The sequence below is a fragment of the Tasmannia lanceolata genome, unplaced genomic scaffold (assembly GCF_043159265.1).
Source record: "Tasmannia lanceolata isolate RefF3 unplaced genomic scaffold, GAP_Taslan_0.1 ptg000003l, whole genome shotgun sequence".
NCBI lineage: Eukaryota > Viridiplantae > Streptophyta > Magnoliopsida > Canellales > Winteraceae > Tasmannia > Tasmannia lanceolata.
Window position 1 is genome coordinate 2,651,508 of NW_027518680.1, and position 21,510 is coordinate 2,673,017.

At 37.4% G+C, this 21,510-nt stretch overlaps 1 pseudogene; it reads right to left on the bottom strand.

Annotated features, from left to right (window-relative positions):
* Positions 1–14,138: 14,138 nt before the first annotated feature.
* LOC143859143 (cytokinin dehydrogenase 1-like) lies at positions 14,139–20,838 on the bottom strand (annotated as a pseudogene).
* Between the last annotated feature and the right edge of the window lie 672 nt (positions 20,839–21,510).

A 21,510-nucleotide genomic window follows, 5' to 3' on the forward strand; every position in this document is an offset into this window, starting at 1 on the left:
TTTGGGTTTTCTAATTGATGATCAAAAGAAAAAAAAATTAAAATATTAGATTAAATGTACCATTCTCTATTTGTTGGCTATTCTCAAATTAGTAACTTTGCAGAAGAGATTCCAGGAGCAGAGCAAATAGAAAATGAGACTTTCTTTTTTTTGTTGGATTGGATTTAGCTATTAGAAGAGGGTGTGACAAATTTAACCGTTGAGTGAGTGTCACGGATTTACTGTAATAGTATAATGCTAAATTATTGAATTTTCAACAGACAAGGGGAATATATTTCTAGTTCTAGATGAGGCATTTCCTCTGTTTTCTACGCAGTTCATGTTTGGTGGCTATTGACAGACTATTGATTCGTCTTCTCTGAAAAAATAATAATAAAAAGGTGATTTTTCTATTTATGAAAAATTGCCAATGGGGGGACATCAAAACACAAGAATTGCCAATGGGGGACACACCTTTGAAAAATTGTTAGGGAGAGACGAAAGGGGTTTATCAAGTCTCTAAAAGGGGGTTATCAACCCTCTTAAAACAATTTTTCAAAAGTGTGTCCTCCGTTGGCAATTCTCGTATTTTGATGTCCCCCATTGACAATTTTGCCTTTTATTTATTCATTCAAGACACTCCGTTGGCAATTCTCGTAAGCTGGAGTTTTGCGATGACCCCTACCGGTTTATTTGATATAGGCACGATAAGCTCTCTCTGACTCGGGACATATGAGAGGGAGATCCATAACTCGGAACAACATATGAACTACGGACACTAATCCTAAAAGATCAAAATGCTCAATACTCGTGGGTTACATAATTGGCTAATTTTATTGGGAATTAAGACGTGTTTGTCGTTGCTATAAACAAGAATTTAACTTTCTTGGAAAATTAAAAAACAGGTTAAAAACTTTTTACTTTCTCTATTATCGAGAAAAGTTTTTTCCAAGAAAAAAATACCAAAGATCCAAAACAGGCCCTCTGCACAAAATTTTCTTCTGGGGTAGGTAACAATGGGGTTAGGTGAATAAATGCATTTCAACCATTCCAAAGAAAATGATATATTCACCCCTCTGTTTTGATAAGTGCACCCATCACTCTATTAAACACATTTTGAGCGGCTATCAGTATCAATAGCTTTTGAGTATTGTAACAGATTTTAACAGCTGAGTAGAAGTTTTGTAGACTGTAAAGAAAAGAAATGGTGTTATTATTAAAAGAAGGGAGTCAGAATATCATTTCCATTATGAAACCCAATTTGGGTAAATCTTTTGTACTTAAAATTAGTGTCAAGCTTTTGCTATTTATTAGGCCTACCAAAAAAATAAAGAGAGAGATTTTTTGCCACCTTTGTAATCTACAAACTATATAACAAAGACAGATCATTTAATGATCAGAGTCTACCCTTTCATAGTAAACAATAACTCATGGCAGACGGCAGTTCGGGAATCAATTATTGCAACCTAACACACAGGGGGCAGTTCAGGACCAATTCTTTAACAAGTGAAAGACCAGCTTGCCTTATAAGTCGTGGCTGAAACCATCAAAGAGGGTTAGGAATATCATATGGAGAAGATTTTTGGGGCATGGCCTATCTATGTGGGACCCAATGGTTCAGATCACCCCAAAAGATGGGCCCCACTGTATTTTGTTTTGTAACAGTCCTTCAACATGTAAAGACTCTTCTTAATTGGGTATGGAGATGTACATGGGTGGATTAAATTGTGTTTCGGGAAAAGAATCTGAGTGCCAATATCAATCCATTCAGCCAACTCAGCTCAACTCAACTAGGCCTTTGTCCCAATTCCCAACTAGTGCCGATATCAATGCCCCCCCCCCCCCCCAGGTCTTATAAAGGAAGGAAAAAAAAAAAAAGAATATTTAATTTTTAGTTCTTGGTTTCTCAGTCACCTTTCATAACAGGTCTTAAAAATAATATTAACCGGTCTTAAAAATAATATTATTGTGAGAACCGTTGAGTGGTCGTCAAGGCCAAGGGGTACCTCACAAAAAATCAAAGAAAAAAAAATCCATAGAATGATGCTAAAGGACACTCAAGAAAATATTATTTTTATAACTCTTTCAAGCCACTTTACATTTTTTTTAATCAGAAATCCTTATTAAATTTTCATACATTTACAAATTAGCATTATATTAATTGGCTTAAATTTTGTATGGATTTGGTGATTATAAATTAAATATGCATGTTGAGAAGTGATTATAAATTAAATATGCATGCTGAGAATCACAAGGCAATTAAATTTAATTTTTGTCATGTTGAAAGAGATAAATTGAAATTCCAAGTTTCACGGATATTTTCTTAAGTGAAAAGCATTTGGAAAGCCCTTCCATGGATAGGGTGTGTACCAAAAATGAGCACTTTAGGATCATTCTAACTTTGCCATTTGTGGAGGGAAAAAATGGTTAAAAACAGTGTCTGTCCATCCCCCCCCTCCACCTTTGATTGTGTTAGGATGATCTTGTAGGACTGATTTTTGATACACACCCTATCCATGGAAGGACCTTTCATATAAATGCTTTGGATCACCCAAAAAATGTGGGCCAGATGAGTTTTTGAAGCAGCTGCTCAGATAAGCTGTCTGAGCAGGAACACTATATATTATCTTTTCTTAAAATATTTGTAATAAAATTTATTCTACAATTCGGGCCCCACCTGTGTCATTGCCTCATCGGTATGATCAAAACCATTCATATAGTGGCCCCACCATGGTGATAGAAAAAGCCAATAAATCACGCCCACGGGATACAAATGAACGGTTTATGAAAAAGTTGAACATAGATCAACATTGAAGCCCTCCAAACAGACGGTTAGGATTGTCAGATCGGATAATATTCGGCGCGGCCCAATCTTTTATAGTCATATCAAGTGGGTGGGCCCAGTCACATTGCTTGTCATTCACATATATTTTTACTACTCAAAATACAAATTATGAGAGAAATATCCAGATAATAATAAGATCAGCTACTCATTCTCTTTTTGGATTTCCTTTAAAGGAAAGGTATAAAAGAGAAAAGTAAGATTCAGTGAGCCGACTTCATGAATTACCGGATAAGTTTCTTCCTTTGTTCCGTATTTTTAAAAAAGATTTTTCATCTTTTCTCTCCTCTTATATGAAAATTCATAATAGCCGCTCTCTTTTTCTTTTAATTGTGTTTTTCCTTGCAATCTTCCCTTTCAAGGAAATCAAATTATGCCGAAAGTTATAGCATCTTCATTATCCTTCATCTTTCTCTCTCAGCTAAGCATGGTATCATCTAAAGATAATGAGAAAGAGGGTTTGAATTCAAATGGGTCCCACAAATCGTAGGCAACAATCTTCTTGGAATACACTGAGGCATGCTTACGAGTACATATATAGTGCGCCTCCCTTGGGTAATCCTAACCGCACATCTAATAGGCCTGATGGCCCAAAAACCATGGGGCCCACTATGTACTATTAGGCATGCCTCATTGTATTACAATGGGGTCGTCACACCCTAATATTAATTGTTCAAATTGCAGATCTTGCATGTTTGGATAGAAGATAATAATATTGTGAAGTCTCTATAGTTTGTTGGTGCAAATTAACTGGCCTGGCCCAGCTGTGTATGACGTGGAATGATTAACACCGTTGATTTGGGGCGAGGTGTTGATCTGTCATAATCCAATACCAACTTAAGTGGGATGAAATTGACAGTTAAGACAGAGGACTTCTGGCTAGTGAATATTAGACTAATGATCTTTATTATTTCCTACCCATCCATTTGTAGGACGTTGAATTAAAGGTTATGATTTTCTAATTACGAAAAAATTTAGGGATTTACAAATGGAAGGAAGGATTGAAATGGAGTGACGGACATGCTCCGATTCCTCGTTCTGATATTACAATATGTAGAAACAAAATAAAAAATGATAATTGAAATAGTAATGCATGTGAATAATGCCATCTAATCATATATAACTTGTGAAAAATGATAGGCTTTCGCTTTCATTAAAATCTAAGATATTGAGGGTTAGTTGCCGTGGAAGAAAGTGAGTAAATAAAAAAGCAAAGAGTAATCTCTTTTGTGTGGTGACTTATGTCCAAGGAAAGAAGTGCATGCATGTATGAATCCGATCATGGACACCCGACTTGTCTTTTTCTTTTTTATTTACATGTCTTTAAACAACGTTCTATTACAGTTTATAAAGATATATAGGTTCCCTTATTTTAATTGTGTGATATATTAGGTATTTTTGTTCAATAAAGTAAGGCTATTCTGGAAAATTTATTATTTATTCATTATAATCCAATAAGTGATCTAGATCATTAAACTTATGGGCCCATCATATATGGGCTGATTAGATCGGACGGTCCTACCTCTCTGATCAGGGAAGTTTTGAGGAATTTATAAATTGCTGAAAAAAAGGTTATTGGTCCACATCTAAAATGGGTCCCAGTACGTAGACATGTGATTGAAGATATTCAACACATTACAAATCATCATAATATATTAAATAAAGGACGATGATATTTTCACTCCCCCTGCATTACTTGCACGCTCCCCTTATAACTTGATTTGGCTTAAAAAAGGGTTAGAGTTGCCCACTTTCCAGTTCAAATCAAGTTATAAGGGAAGCGTGCAAGTAATGAGAGGGGATAATGATAATATCTTGTTCTTATTCTTGAAATTGACATAATTGGCCCCACATTATAGCTCATACTCGCACGGCAACTCAAACACCAAATCATGCTGTTAGATCAAATTATTCATAATTTATTGATCATATTAATATATATTACTAGAGTTCGACTACCCGTGTCGGGCAATCGTATATTAAGATCAATAAATTATTCATAATTTATTGATCTTATTAATCAATGAGTGGATGTTCTACTCCGGTATGGAGTTGATAAGAAACTTATAATGATTTTTGATCACATTCCTCAACAACAAGTTTTGTTTAGTTTTATTTTTTCTTTTTTTCCTTTATTTAATTTTGGTGATGGTTGCCAATTTTTCATGTATTTGCTGTTTTGGACCCCTCAGTCTTCTGGTGCTTTCGCTTTGGTTTAATAATATTATCGTTAAAAAACAAAACAAATCAACCTACGGTCCCACATGGTCTTAGTCCCAACATTCTTATGGAAAAACACTAATAGATGATGAAGCAGCTCAATTGCCTGTCTACTAGCTCAGTTGCGGCAAAATTAATGTAAGGCCACGTCTGGATACCTCATGCTTTTGTATTTGGATTTGGATTTGAGTCTTGGATACAAAATACATCAATCATCCTCATGCTCATGTTGAACGAGAGGAGAGAGGGACGTTATGCTGTTGCTGTAGCAAGGTCGAGAAGCAGCGTGGGTGAAGGTAATTGCCATAGATATAGACTTCCAAATAATGTCTTGCTGAAGAGATTCCTGAGCATTAGATTTTTTTTTCATTGTTGTAGCTGATTAGAAAATCGAAGTATCCGATCTAGTTCCAAATCTCAACTGCAAATGTGAGAAATCTAAAACGAAATCTTCTGGGTATACAAATGTGGCCTAAAGGTATAAAGAAAACAACTAACCGTGGCAATCAATATAGGGGTCGATGCTATAGACCAAATTTTGAGTCGCATATGGGACACAAAAATTAAAATTACAATTCTTAATGATATCGGTAATTTTACCTCTATGTCTGTCCGAATGGTCAGTCGGATCGGACCCCGTTGAAAGGCTAGTCTCACTAGAAGTGGGCCGAACTTGTGTTCGCTAGTTGGATTAACGGATCTGATCAAGTCCAATGGTGCGCAGCACACACATTGATCTGACCTAGTCCACATGGGACACACACGGCACAAATGGCCCAAAAACATGGGTGCTAGGAAAGTGGGTTACAGCTACCTTTTAGCATTTTTTTACTTTCAAAGTAACCGTTATGGTTTAAAATTTGAATCGTCTGACGTTGGAAAGCGAGCCACCGAGTTGGAAAATAACGCTGGCTTTATTGGCAGCTGGCCATCTCTATGTAGTCCGACCTTTTTTCCGCGTTTCTCAGAAAAAGACAAACGAAGAGAGATCACCGTCAAGATCCGAGGAGGTATAAAAACTCATGTATGGAAAATGTCAAAAAGGAAAACAGAAAAAACAGACTTTGTTTGTCCTGTTTAATTCACTTTTGGAGTATGGACTATGGACTACGGAGTAAAGCACATGCCCAATTCTAAGGATCTTAATCAACTACCGTGTTTTGATAATGAGACGAATTCACCTTGAGTTAATCTCAGGTGTGTTCGTCTCATTATTAAAATTTGGTAGTGCCATTATCAGTAGCCTTCCTTGATATGTCCAAGCGCCTTTTTATTATTTTTATGATGACCCACTCTAGGTTATAATAACTATGTTTCTTCAAGAAAAATATTTTGGCCGATACAACTTTGTACGTCCTATTTATTGGCCTTTTTATCGGCCATATTCGCCCCATAAATTTGAAGGGGAGTGTCGAGGAGAGAGAAAGAGACATGGGGAGTCGATTTATCAATTTGGGGAGTAGATTTCCATAAATTTGAAGGGGAGTGTCGAGGAGAGAGAAAGAGACATGGGGAGTCGATTTATCAATTTGGGGAGTAGATTTACAAATTTGAATTGCATAGATAAATAGAGTGTGTAAATGTTTGATACCACTGTAATGTGTGAGATCATTTATAGGACCTACTTGTACTTTTATAAAGTCTCCAAGTATAAGTCTCATTGGATATTTCACTTGGCCTGCCACAAGTAGGCCATACTTTTACTCTCATGTGATTCACAAGACTACAAGAGTAGCCTCACTTACACTCTCATGTGAGCAAACATATGCGCCACAGTACTTAATTTGGCCTCACAAGTATGACTCACATGTTCTTTCATCTCAACTGGCCCCACAAATTGGGCCCACCTGAATTCTTTCGATGGCCTATACATATGTAGGCTCTATTTGTACTCTCATCTCGGGTCACACATAGGCCCCTCTTGTACTTTTATATGGCCCGTTTATTTCATTCCATGAATGTGATATGCCAAGGGTGAGCACACCATTTATATTATTTCATTTCATGAATATGGCACACTGAGGGTGGGCCACTAATGTAACTTTTACAAGTAACTTGCAATTTTCAATATGTGTGGGTAGGCCCATTGTAAATTAATTTTTATAATTATTTTATAATTTTCTCATTTAATTGTTATTTTCTAATTTTCACAAACACTTCTAATTTTCTATATACTGAGGCTCTCTTAGTTTTTTTTTTTTTACTTGTGGTGGGCTATCATGCATTTTTTTTAAAGTATCTTTACATTTTTCTCATATATTTCTTATTATTCTTATTTTCTCAATGTTTATATATAGCAAGGTTTTAAATTTTGACCGAAATTGAAATTGGTTGAAATCGAAACGTTACAAAATTTCGATCAAAATTTTGATCGAAATTTCGTTTTCCCCGAAATTTAAGGGATATCTCCAAAAAATCTATTTTTTATTTTTTATTTAATATTATCCCAAAATTTCAGCCGAAATTACTGAAATTTGGTTTCGAAATGCTTTCCGAAACCGAAATTTAAAACCTTGATATATAGATATTTGACATTTTTCTCTTCCTTTTGTTTTCAAATATCGGTTGATATTCAGCTTTGCTATTTTCCATATCTACAGAAGGAAAATGGTTCAGAAATTGTGTCAAATATTTGAAATTATTAGTGGATGGTAGTTGAATTTCAGTTCCTTAGCTTATGTGGCATGGTACGGTCCAAAAGACTTTGTTGCCGGCCCTGAAAAAATGAAAGGTCGCGGGGAAAATGGAGGGCCAACCGAAGTTGAAATCTAGATAGACTTGTGGTGTTCGAGTTGGGCCCAGCTCCAGCCAAGTTGCACCCCTAATATTGTATAGGTAAAAGAGATGAGTGGTCCTCCCCCCAATGTCAAATGCAAATGTCTATAATAAACTAATGATCTAAACATAGAGATGATTATAACGTATGTGTGTCGTAAGTACGAAGGAATCCCTTGTCTTCACTCACTCAAAAGAGCAACATGGATTCGTAATTGAAACAAAGAGCGTCCGTCGTGTGGCCCCCACCACAATCGCCACCCACTAATATCATAAATAATAATCATCATCATCATCATCGTCCATAATCAAGATGATACCATACTTGTGGGAAAAAAAGTTACGCACACGTTAATGGGTATCCACACTCCTTTACTCGGATAATGGCACTCCTCTCTAATTTTCTTGGGTTGTTATAGGCATGGTTTTAAATTTCGACCGAAATCCGAAATTTCGGTGGAGACTGAAACCGAAATTTGCCGAAATTCCAAATTTCGGCCATTACCAAATTTCAGTCTGAAATTTTGAAATGAATTAAATATTATTTTTTAATTAATACCAAATTTCGACCGAAATCTCAAAACGTCAGTCAAAATTTCGGTTTTTTGAAGGTCCGAAACGGTTACCGAAACCAAAATTTTAAACCATGGTTATAGACTTTTACATTTGCCTAGCTAACTAGAAAAACTTTGGATAAAATGAGAGTGCCACTATCAAAGTAAGTGTGCGGATATCATCCTCCCTAAAAAAATCAATATTTTATACAAAATAAGACTCATTATTATGCTAATAAGAATATATAATTAATGATTAATGGAAACCAACCCGATTTTTGGTTCTTTTGGTTGGTTGGGAAGCAAAATCATTTACAATGGAAAGATAGCAAACTGTACAACAAAGAAAATTTTCCCACTTCATTTGGTTTGGCAGATGAGAGTTGCCGAAAAGCAAAGAACCTAATCTCTCGTATACTTTTTATTTATTAAGGTATTTTCACGATATGTTAATGCGAAACCAAAGATATTTCACTCCCCTTGTTTTTTCCCAACTTATGGTTTGTAAGGTGGGGTCTAGGCTTAATAGACAGGGTTCCTTTTTCGCCAGCTGTACTGGATTGAGATGGGTCCAGCACCCTTTAATTTCCACAAATGGGTGCCCAATTATCTGATGATCCTAACAGTCCACTTGTTGTGTTCTAGCGTTTGATGGTCCAGATCGTCCATCTGATGGGCTCTATCGTATATAGCTACATTTTGAAAATTACACCAAATAGATGATCCCAACCGTCCGATCGATAGACTTCAAACAAATGGTTAGGAAAATCAGCGATCAAAATGCCCATTGATCAGATGGTTCCGCTCATCCGAACACTTTGATTTTTGGTGATAGGGCCCACTAGTATAGATCACTACTGCACAAGCTGGCAATAATGATTGTCATTGGGTAAGCTTTTTATGAGAAATTATACCCCATATGATGCAAAATTACAGAACAAGGAAGCTATTTTTTATAAAAAAAACAAAAATCAAATTTAGAGTTTTAAGCTTAAATGTTAAAATTCTATTTAAATCTTTTAATTTTCTTACTACTACTATTATATATGAGAAAAGGGTTGCTGCGCAGCTGCGCTTGAGCACAGAAACAGGGGGAGGGGGGGTGGGTGGGGGGGTGGGGTGATCATAAGCATTCATTTGGAAGGCCCCATCATGGATGGGGGGCCTACAAAAAATTAGCTCCGTTGGATCACCAATGGGTGTCCATTTGTGGGGCCAAAAATGGACAGATACTGTCTGTCCACAAATATGTCCATTTTTAGCCCTACAAATGGACACCCTAAGGTGATCCAATGGAGCTGATTTTTGGTGGACACCCTACCCATGAAAGGGCCCATCAAATGAATGCTTTGGATCCCACCCAAAATGTGGCCCCACCCTGTTTCTGTGCTCGAGCGCAGCAAATGAATGCTCATTATATATTTAATTTCTATATAAATATTTTTCTTACTACTGTTATTATTCCAATCTTTAGTGATAACTTTAAAATTTCATGATAAAATTAGAGGATAACATCTAATCATGAGCGGATAAGAACCAATAAATCAAGATAGAGAGTGATATTATCACATAAAATAATTATTCTTTCTTAGCTTGACCCATTAATAATTTTGCCGAGTATTTAATTTCTCATTAGCTGATAATAAATTGACTCAAGTTTTGGGTGTGACTCTACTTCAACTTATCCAGTTAGACAACTTGGGCCGGGCCTCGGTTTCCTTGTGGGCCCAAATGTGATTATACTGCATGATGCATGAATCGAGGTACGTGGACAAGCTTATTTAAAAAATAAATTCCACCAAATTTTTTGGTTCTAGGGAAGATGACACAACCAAAACTTAACTAGGAAATTGTATGCGTATGGTATCGGATTTTTGTCCTTTCTCAGCTTCTCCTAACTGGAATCTTATCACATTTTCCTCGTTTTCTCACCCACCTTTAGTAGTTGTTTGGATTTTCATGGAAGAAGAATTCCAGTGTCTAATAGGAAAATTTAAGATTTTGACCAAAATTCATTTTCCATAGAAAAGATTTTCCATATTATCTAAACAACCCCTCAAATGAGGGTGTTCTCATGTGGGCTGGTCCACTTTTGCTTAAAGAGCTAGAATTTATTGTAGGATTGTCCCACCTAAATATGGTTCTTGAAAGGCAAAATGAACTTTTAGTTTGTGTGGGATTTAATTCGTTCAACGACTTTTAACTCCTAAATATTCAAAGCCACCGAAGAATTTGTCTTTGCATTTTGTCAAAATAACTACCACTCGAGACGCATTTCTTCATTGCACAACCACCAAACCCTCTTTCTATAGTGGTTCGGTTTGGACCTAACCCTTGACCTTCGATTGCTAATAAAGGACCACGGCTCATTGACCCATTCGTTTTCTTATTTTTTTTTTCATATCTGTTATCACTGTAATCTTTTGTTAGTTTGTTCTTGCTTAGGGAATGAAAAAAGATCGAATGGGGTTTAACCCATTTTCGCCGGATCCGAATAGTCAAAGTGAGGGGTTCAACCCCATCAAACTTATAATAATTGCATAGATCAAAGGGAGTTCTACAAGGAAAGGATATGCATTCCTTTGTTGTACCCCATTGTGACTGATGACTGATACCAAACCTTAAAATCATTAAAATTAGGATATGGGTCAGGGATTACTTGTGCTGATCACTATTTTGGATTCTCATCTTTGCATGGAAATTGCGTGTAAAATTTGATCATGAGAGAAGATGAGGATGACATGTCGGCTAAGAGTAGGGAAACCCTGTGGGTCCCACATGACAAAATGGTATTCTTGTCACACTGAGGGAGACACTGCATGGAAAGGAGCTTTCATGGGAGTTCAGTGTAACCTAATCTGTAACGTCAGATGATAGAGAGAAAGATAAGGGAGTGTGTGAAGAGGTTGAGAAGGTTAGAAAACGTTTGTGGTGCTTTTCATTTTGATCACGCAATTGGCGGTCTGCTTTCCGTCATCTACAAAATGGATGAGTTAGCCACATCTGCAACTTGGGGTTTTGATGGGCATCCATATCCAAAATTCTGTAATTCCTGTGCTTCGTGTAATCCTTTTCAACAGTCTCTTCACATATAAAATCTATGGAAAATGTGTGGGTCATATTGAGACCCATTTGTCCATCCATAACTCTCTGGTTCTATGGTGTGAGATCTCTCTCTACCAAGTATCTAAATGTGGGGTTCCGAGAAGAACAAGTATTCTATATCCAGATACCTCTAGAAATGCCTTCAAAAGGGGCCTTGAATAGTTATAATAATAGTATTGTTAATGGCTTCAAAAGAGGCCTTAATGTCCCATTTGCAAATTAAATAAAATTAAGTAGAATTAATTACGGGCATCTAAATGGGCCCTCATGTTCCTATTCTGATGTACACCCAAATTGCAATTTTGGCCCATCTGATGTGTTTAGTGGACTATAGATAGCTACGGATTCAGCGTTTACACGGGAGCCTAGGAAGGCCGGAGCTAATAAAAAAAAAAAAAAAACTAAAATCTATGAATAATATGCCTTCCCATCTGATTAAGGCACCCTTATGCTCTGTTTGGATGCCGGGTTTTTTTTTTTTCCTGGGATTTATGTGGGTAAAGGTAGGAGACAAAAGAGGGGACAAGCATTAATTAGAGAAATATATTATGATGAGTGGAGAGAGAGGGTAGAGAGAGAAAGAGAGAACACCCTTTTCAAGACAAGATTTTGCTGATGTCAGCAAGAAAAAGCTGATGTGGAACAAATTCCTTAACATTGGTATCAAAGCGAAGATTACATTCCAACATTGGTATCAGAGCAGCCATTTTCCATGGATGGAGATTGCCAACCTCAACAACTGGTTAGAAGAGTACCTCAGAGCTCAAATCACAACCAAAACAGTTACTTTAGAGTTTAGACTGAGGCAGCTAGAGAGGATTTAACAGATTACACATTTCTTTGATGAATCAGATGGCAATTTGTTACACCATGTAAGTCGGACTAGGCAGATAGAGGCAGTCAGTATCAATCCTAACCATCCATTATTGGGTTTCACAAGGACACATGTATGTGCAATCTAGACCATTGATTTTGTGGACCATTGGAAGGGCGCACACACAGTCTGGCCTGAGGGACATCCAATCTGTAAGATAAAAGTACAACAAAAAAACAACAGTTTATCCTTGTTTAGCATAAACTTAAAACAACGTAGTAGGTTCATTCGATCAAGATGGGTTCAACAGTAATGGGCCAAACTTGAATGGCAAATTTTGGTGCAACAAATTGCGACTTAGATCACTTCTTTACACATATCCTGATCTTGAAAGCAGTGAGAGTTTTCTTATTCAAGATAGCTGACATGATACGAAGATGAGGAGCCTTAAACTGTTTAGAGTCTCAAAACATTGGCGATTTGGCCCTCTCTATTGGAGGCCTAGAGATACGTGCATGAAAATTTCACGTTTTCATAAATATCAATCAATGCAATCCAGAAAACCATACGCAACATATCATATAAGAGAGGATGAAGAAGCTGACAGCCCAACACTCCCCACGTTTATGAGAAGGCTAAGCTCCTATTATATAAGTTACAATGATTTACGTCACATTGTATTGAGTTTCAATCAAGCGTAAAATAAACAAAAATGAGAAAACAGTTAGAATTATATATGCATATGGGAGTCTATGTTTGTCGAAAATAGTGCACTCATCAAGGTGCACCTCTTAACATGTGCCATGGTAAAATGCCGACTACAAAAGGCTCAACTAGACTTACTATTAGACAGTAAAACAAAGAAAGAAAAACCAGTGGACTGTTCGAACTATAATATTAACAAGTAGTACATTCCAACATTGGTATCAGAGCAGTGGACTGTTCTAACTATAATACAAAGACCCTAACTTACTACAAGAAAAGAACCAAGCGTGCTTGGGATAAAGTAGTACTAGGATGGGTGATCCACTGGGAAGTTCCCGTGCTGCACCCTTCTCTTTTCTTCTCAAAAAAATAAAATAAAATTGACAATGGGATGGACTCACCTGGTTTTACACGTTTTAACCCGCTGGCAAATGCTTACTACAATTGCCAAGAACTCTCAATAAGTAAATAGAGAAGTGTATAACAAAGTCATTGCACATGATCGCGCTGAGATCAATAGCATATGACAATATAAAATAAGGGGATATAATGTTATAAAATAAAATTGGGGTGAAATATGAAAAAAATTACCTAGTTCGAATCTGGCATGCATCATTCACAATTGTCAAATACGAAACTGGGAACTGCTGATAGAACTGCCAACCTCTTTTATTGAAAATGTTTGAAATGTTTGAATCTGTTTCGATCATCAGAATACCATGGGTTCAAAAGAAATATGAAGATTTCCAAGACTTCATAAAGTGAGTTTGTGTCTGGGATTAAGATTAGACTAGGAAATGGGATGGGGATCAGATTTTTGTTAGACTTGTGGCTAGGAGACTGATGTAGTTTATCCTCCCGTAAAAATTGAAAAAAAATGAAGAGGAATATGAACAAAAAATCGAACACCCATAGATTATCAAGAACTATACTAGAAGAGGAAGAGGAATTGAAGAACCAATAGAAGAGCCAAGGCATGAGAGCTTGAGGAACAAGCTTTCTTGTAGACTATCACCAGGCTGCTACCAAACCCTTCACAATTGGTACACCTGTACACGCTTTCCCCAAGGTTTTGGTACCAAACCCTTGCAAACTGGTACACTTTTACCATCACGATCAATTCTAATGACCAGTTTATGGATCCTCACAGGGACATGTATATGCAATTGAAACCGTGATCTTGTAGACTATCACCGAGCTGAACAAGTATCAGGAAGGAGAAGGACCGATGAAGGTGGTTGAGTGCAGGGAGAAATGCGGCAAGGATTGCATAGTGTGTTGGTTTTGAAATGATACAGATGAGCAAGAGTGAAGAGAGGGTGATGGGAGAAGAGGAAGGAGGTCTGGACTGAGGAACTTGAGGAACAACATTTGATCTCAACGTCATTTCTTCTAAGAAGATGAACCTGGATGTGATTAATGATGATATAGGTTGTAGTGATAGAGGATGTAGATGTGGAAGAAAAGTAGAGAGCTATCAGGAGGTATTCTGATATATGATTAAGGCAGGCTACTCCCCAAACACTGCTTTGAACACCTCGAACCTGGACGCAAAATGCTGTTGCCAAAGAGTAGCGTAGGGAAGAGCACCGATGATGGTGCCGAGAAAGAAAAACTACCAGCCCAGATCAAGCTATTTGTTTAATTGTTTACACACGAGATGTCTCGTTGCTGTCAGAAGGCTTGCTTCCACTGGCGGGGTTGGTGGTACCAAAAAGTACGGGAACACGAGTATTGAAAGAGAAGAACAAAACAAAAGCTCAAAGCCACTGAAATCAGTATTCAAGTGGGAGACTGGTTTTGCAACTAGTGTGGTTATCATAATTTTAAAAGGAATATGGAATGTAGGTGGTGCTACTAGAGGCGTATGTGGGAAAAAGAAGCCAGGAGGACCGAGAAAGATACAGAGAAGAGGAGTGAGAAGATGTGGCCTGAGGGGCGTATGGCAAAAGTGGAAGAGGGCGATTACCATGCAATGATAATCTCATGTAATGGAGTTGAAGATACAATCCAAATTTTGAGGTCTTGTGATGAAATCCATAAATGAGCAGGGTGGTTTTGGGACATTCCCAACATGCAAAGACCGATAAAAGTAAACAAGGAAGAAATATTGTTTATCTTCGAATCAGAGCAGTAAGCATCAACAGTCTACGAAAGAGTGGGAAGGGTGCTTTGGGACCGGTTATTATGATTGGAATCCAACCTTTAGAATAGGAGCAAAGACGATATGGGTGCATTTTTCAGCATCCCCCCCTAGCATTTAACTAAGAAGAAAAGGCATAGTCTAAGAGCCAATCTTCTGAACAACAATCCATGTTGGAATTAGCCAAGGAGATTGGAATCACTTTTGAGGAAAACGAAGAGCAATCACGTAAAACGATGCCATCTCGTAGAACGAGATAGAATTGGAGGCTAGGGAACAAGGAGAAGCCACGTCAAAGAAGGGCAAGACGAAGGGGCTAAGGTGATTGGCCAAGGCAGAGAAAATGGACTAGAATCAGAATGAAGGATGACGATAATTTTTTGGAATATCCAGGGGCTTGGGTCTGAAGAGAAGCAAACAATTAAGGAAGTTATTTGGAGCAGAGGAGCAGAGGAGCAGATATAATGGTTATTGTGGAATCGAAGATAGAGGGGGTGACAGAAGCTCTAATTAAGAACCTATGGGGCAGGAGGAGCAGAAAATGGGTATTGCTTGATGCGAGGGGTACGACAGGAGGTGTTATCACGATTTAGCAGGAAGCAAAATCTAATATCTCGGAGATTGTGGTGAAAGAGTTTTCTCTATCATTACTCGTAACCAGCGGGGATCTACCTATTCTAACCACCCCTTGGAGGATGACAACGGTCTATGGACTACTAAGGGTGAGGGAACAGAGTGGCTTTTGGGTGGAGCTTAAGGAGATTTACGAGAATTGGAGAGGGGTTGTAGGTTGTGGGCAGTGACTTTAATACATTCAGAAAAGTAGCGTTGGAAGAATAACAAGAAGTACGGAGAATTATTTGTGTTTACTCAAGATAGTGGGCTGGTGGATCTCCCACTAGAAGGGAAAGATTTACATGGATCAATAATCAGGGAAACATCACTATGTGTAGGCTAGATCAAGTTTTGGTATCTAAAGAATGGGGAAGAATATCCAATCATACGGCAAAGAGCGCGGCCACAACCTACATCGGACCATAGCCCTTTGCTGCTGGAAATTAATTGACAGGGCATACATCAGTTAAAGTTTGCCACTTAAAAGATGGGGCCCGTTTCGCTATTTTGCTCTATTCACTAACATTGTTCATGCCTACTGTTCACTTGTATTGCTCATTAGGATTACGGTTACATTGAACGCTTATAAATATGATCATAATGCTCACTTTTGAGCAGTTTTTGAATGAAAACTCAACTCAACTAAGCCAGTTTTTGAATGGAATAAAAAAAATGAAAAGGTCCTACGTGCATTTTATGATTGCAGGTTGTGCATATAGATTGAAGGAAGAAGCTTCAAGAGAATATGTTTCTACTTCATACTGTAACCAGATCATGAAGATTATTCGACATCTATAATCAACCTGAAATGTGTCTTCTTTTGACTGCAATTTCAGTAGAAACAGTTTACAGCAAGGTTACAAGTGTAGACATTTATTGTTCAACTGTCTAACACAACGAGGAAATCTTTTTAAACAAAAGGAACATGAAAATGTGATGGGGCTCATGAAGAGGATTGTGAGGATGAGGAGGATGTTAATTTGGACGGTAAAAGTGAAAAGTAGCATGTGATCCCATCTCATCTAAGCAAGAGTCAGACAAGGATTAGCTTTGAAAGAACATATTCCAACAACGATGCTTTGTGGAGACAAATATACACAGTGACCATTTATAGAAGTTTAAGTGAGAGCATGGTGTCCACAAACATAGTGATGATGTTGTTATTGGTACAAGATACTTAGTTAACTTATCACTTGGCAAAGATTATAAGGATTAAGTGTGGTATGATGTGATGCCCATGGATGCATGTTATATGCTCTTCGGTAGATGTTTTATCAAAAAATCATCCATCACGAAGAAATGAATACTTACACTAAAGGATGCCGAAAAAAAAATCTTGAATACATTGAAAGTAGCCAGACATAAACGTAAGAACCTAAGAGGGCAGATGTGTACGTCTAATCTCCACTACACATCAACTAGTAGAGGAAAGTCAAGAGACTGGACAAATCATCGTTCTAATTGGGAAAGCGGTAAGGTGTGTCAAGGGATTGAGCCCTGAACCCTCATAAATTGTCTATTTTTTTAAAATTTTGACTTTTGTTTTGCAAGGGTAGAATACTGAATATACTCAGAGAATATCAACTTGATTTGGTTACAGAGAAAGCTCACAGTCTAATACAAGTTTTCTTGAAATGTATTAGTAATGTCAAAGATTATAATGTTCTTCAAACATGTAAATAAACTACACCAATTATCTCTGACTATTCGGGAATCTCATGTGAGGTTACGAAATTTTCAAATCATGTTAACAGATCACAGTAACTATCTCTAATATACTGATCAAACTTATCAGATGAAACAAAACTTAAAAAACAAAAAAACAAATTAACAATCGAATGATTTAAAATAGAAGATCTCTCTCTCTCTCTCTCTCTCTCTCTCTCTCTCTCTCTCTCTTTGTAGTCTCTTTTCAAACGTTCCTCAATTTATGGATTTCAGCACAACTATGTTTTCATATTTGCACCAAACCATCTTGTCATTTATTGTGAAAAGAGCTATCAAGGGTTATCACTGTTCCCAAAAAGCTCTTAACAACCAATTAAAACGGAAATGACAAAAGACATTTGTGCAATTATTAACGAATGGTTGCGTTGATATCATTACCCTTTATTTAAGGCAAATGATAAAGATACAGCCAAGTTTTGATAATAGGCACCAGTTCAACTCGTCTCATATTCTTTAACAGTAGTCAATGACTGCTTGCCTAGTGATTGGGCATGCACGTTTTGTTGAAAATTTGTTGAGGGTACTGTTGATGATAGAAAACAGAAACTTGTTGCTTCAAGGGGTGATATCACTTTCCTTAAGACAAGATTCGCCCCCACTAGTAGTGTGCAAAGGGGATCTGCGAATTGCCTCCAATATACAATGAAGCCTAGTAGGGAAGTCTTACTAATGTTTGATGACGCGTAGCACTAGCGGAATCAAACCCGAAATGCCCTTCCGAAATTCCCAATGTGCAATCAACAAGAGTTAGAAAAGGTAGTGCTTTATAAGCCCTTCTCTTTCTTTTCTCTCATCCGATGTGGGACTATCTTTTCAACTACACTTCTACATCCTTTTGTAAAAGCAAATATTTCCAAGAAAACATTTTCTTTTTCCCAAACGCTTTTGATAAAACATTTTCCAAAACACTAAAACATGTAATATACATGATTTTGAAAATGCAAAATCACTAACACGTTTAAACGGTACAAAGGACGTACCACCCTTGATAACAAGGGCCTCTTAAAAACTGTGCTGTCGTTGGATCAAATATCAAGGGCCGTGCCTCCTCCACAAGCATACCCACTCGGGCACCATATAATCTCTCTCATATGTATGTGTGTGTGTGTGTTAGGAAGAGATTGTCTAGGCAATTTCGCACACTGCCACTTCAGGGCCCTTCTTTTTCAAGAGAGGAGAGGCATCTAATAGCGAACTTGTCCTCTACATTTCATTCATATGAGGTGATACTTCTAGCCTGAAAAAGATGGGCTGCAAAGAACCACCAAAATTTACGGAAGAGCAAGAGAGCTAGTAAGTTGAGTGAGGATCATAGGCGCCCTTAGTTATTAGGAGTTCTTGAGATTCTTTGTGCTTCATCTTTCCCTTAGATACTGCTTCTAAGGATAGGTCTTGTCGTTGTTCTCTTGGTATGAATCCCTATTCATGTGATAGGGTTAGGGTTTGTATGCTGATTGTATCATCTTTCTCATTCTAATAAACCAGTAGGATCCTCTGCCAAACCCCAGCTTACCTGTCAAAAAAAAAAAAGAAAAGAAAAAAAAGAGGGGCTGCAAAATTAGTTTTGCGAAATTGACAATGAACACACTATGCATAGGGAGCTGATAAATTTGCCCCTAATGGCCCATTACTACCTGTTAAATCATCAACATTCCATTGCCTACTCAAAATAGGTGAGTTCATGCATCAATCTTTCATTTCAAACTCAATGGCCGATTCTCATACAATGGCAGAGTTTAGTTACTTCGTTTGCCAAGGCATGAAAGTGAAGATCTTTTGGCCGGGAGATAAGAGTCCCTTTGGATCAAAGCTCTTTTTCCTGTCTACAATCTTGTTCCATTTTGGTCCAAAATGATCCTTCCATTCTTTGTTGGTTGTGTAATGAGGTAAATACTGCTTAAACTTGATCCCAGCTTCAACACAAAAACTTAATATTTTTTTATTTTGATCCTCGAGGTACTCCCAATCGTTCTTAGCTGCCCGCAAGAAATATACCTTGTAGAAAACATCTTCTTCGGGAATGATAGCTGACATCCTCTCATCCCACCTGCAACACATATTTGTTAAAATTTATGGCCCCTAATTATATAGAATACCACCAAAATTGCTCCTTACTCGTAAATAATATTTTTTAGGGAAATGATATCAACACAACCATGTTTTGATATTTTCGTATTTAAAAAGCTGTCGAAAGTTTATTACAGTTACCAAAAAGCTCTCACAAGCCAATTAAAAAAGAAAAGACAAGATCAGTTTATGCACTAATTAAAACATTGTTGTGCTGATATCATTTCCGTTTTTTTTTTTAAATAAAAATAAATTTAAGCTTATTTTCAAGTAGGGCATTAAGACCTCTTAAGCCATTAACTATACAATTTCTTTTAAGTATTAGCATGCAAATAATCATATTTAACTACAAAAACAGTTGCATTTAAAATTTTATTTTTTTTGAAATAGAGATTTCTATAAAAATAAAAATAAAACTTGGGACTCGCATTAGATGGAGGTTGTGAGAATAACCAATTACTTCATAAGCTTTTGCTATTCAATAGTTTATATTTCATCACTCTGTCATGTGTGGGTTTGGGCCTATATGTGGATTTTTTAATATCAAGGAGTTGTTGAGTTTTGAACACAGGACCTGCCGCAGGTCAATAACTCTGATACTATGTGAAACAACCAATTACTCCAAAAGCTTAAGCTGTTGGAGCTGGTGTTATTTATACTTCAACAGGAGGGATGGAAATTTATACCTGTTATGACATCCAGTTCGTAAACATTGCTAATCTGCGGACCATGGAGAAAGGTTTGGCCACTAATTCCAGCACTAGAGAGTGTACCACCAACGGATAGGTACAAGTAGTCGGTCCAAGATGGGCGTGAAAGCCCATGTCTAAGGGTGGCCATCAATAGATCAATCCAAAGCTGCTCGCTGCCCACATTGGCATAAAAATCCGGCGGGCTAGATGAAACATTGATTCTGATTTCACGGGTCTGATTTAAGGATCCCATCGGTAAAACAGCGCCGTTGTGGGCCATTGCCTGGCCGTTAAGGGAGTGAGCATGACCCCTAGCAGCAATGGAGAATGGAAGATTAGAAGAGAGAGGATTTTACGAGGGCGGTGATGTCTTGCACCGATGATGGGTATAGGACGGCTGCTGGGAGGACTTGGATGAGATGACAGTCGTCAGTCGAGGCCATGGTTGTGGCATTTTTATCGAATCGGAGCCTTGCGGCTAGGTCAAGCTCTAGTAACTCTTGTGGCAACCATGGCCTTTGCTGCCCTACTACTGAGATCAAATGGCTTATGACAAAGGTGGCAATGAAGAAGAATGACAAGGAACATCTCCTAGGCATTGTGGAAAGAGAGAGTGTAAAATTTAAGTGGGCCACACATGCAGGGGAGTGTTAAAGTATAAAAGATAGCATGTTATCATGTAACATTTAGAGAAGATTTTCACTAAACTTGGGTCCTTGACAACAATCTCAATGTGTGCTTACATAGAGCATTTACATGATAAACATGGAATGAAATTAAGATAATTATAGAAGGAAATAATCCTAATCAAATATATTTTTCTAATCTCTCTTGCTTGCCTCTTCTAATCCACTTGGCTAATTTATCTGGTTGCTTTATTTAGCCAACTTACCCAATCTACCTCCAAGATGATCGAACGGTGAGATCTTAACCCAATCCAACTGTTGGATCCCACATATTCCAACATGCCCCCTCAAACGTATATGGATTGAAAATCGATATACATTTGATAAACATGGAATGGAATTAAGATAATTATAGAAGGAAATAATCCTAATCAAATCTATTTTCCTAATCTCTCTTGCTTGCCTCTTCTAATCCACTTGGCTAATTTATCTAGTTGTTTCATTTAGCCAACTTACCCAATCTGCCTCCAAGATGATCCAACGGTGAGATCTTAACCCAATCCAACTGTTGGATCCCACATATTATAACATGCCCCCTCAAACGTATATGAATTGAAAATCGATATACTTTTGATAATAATAAAA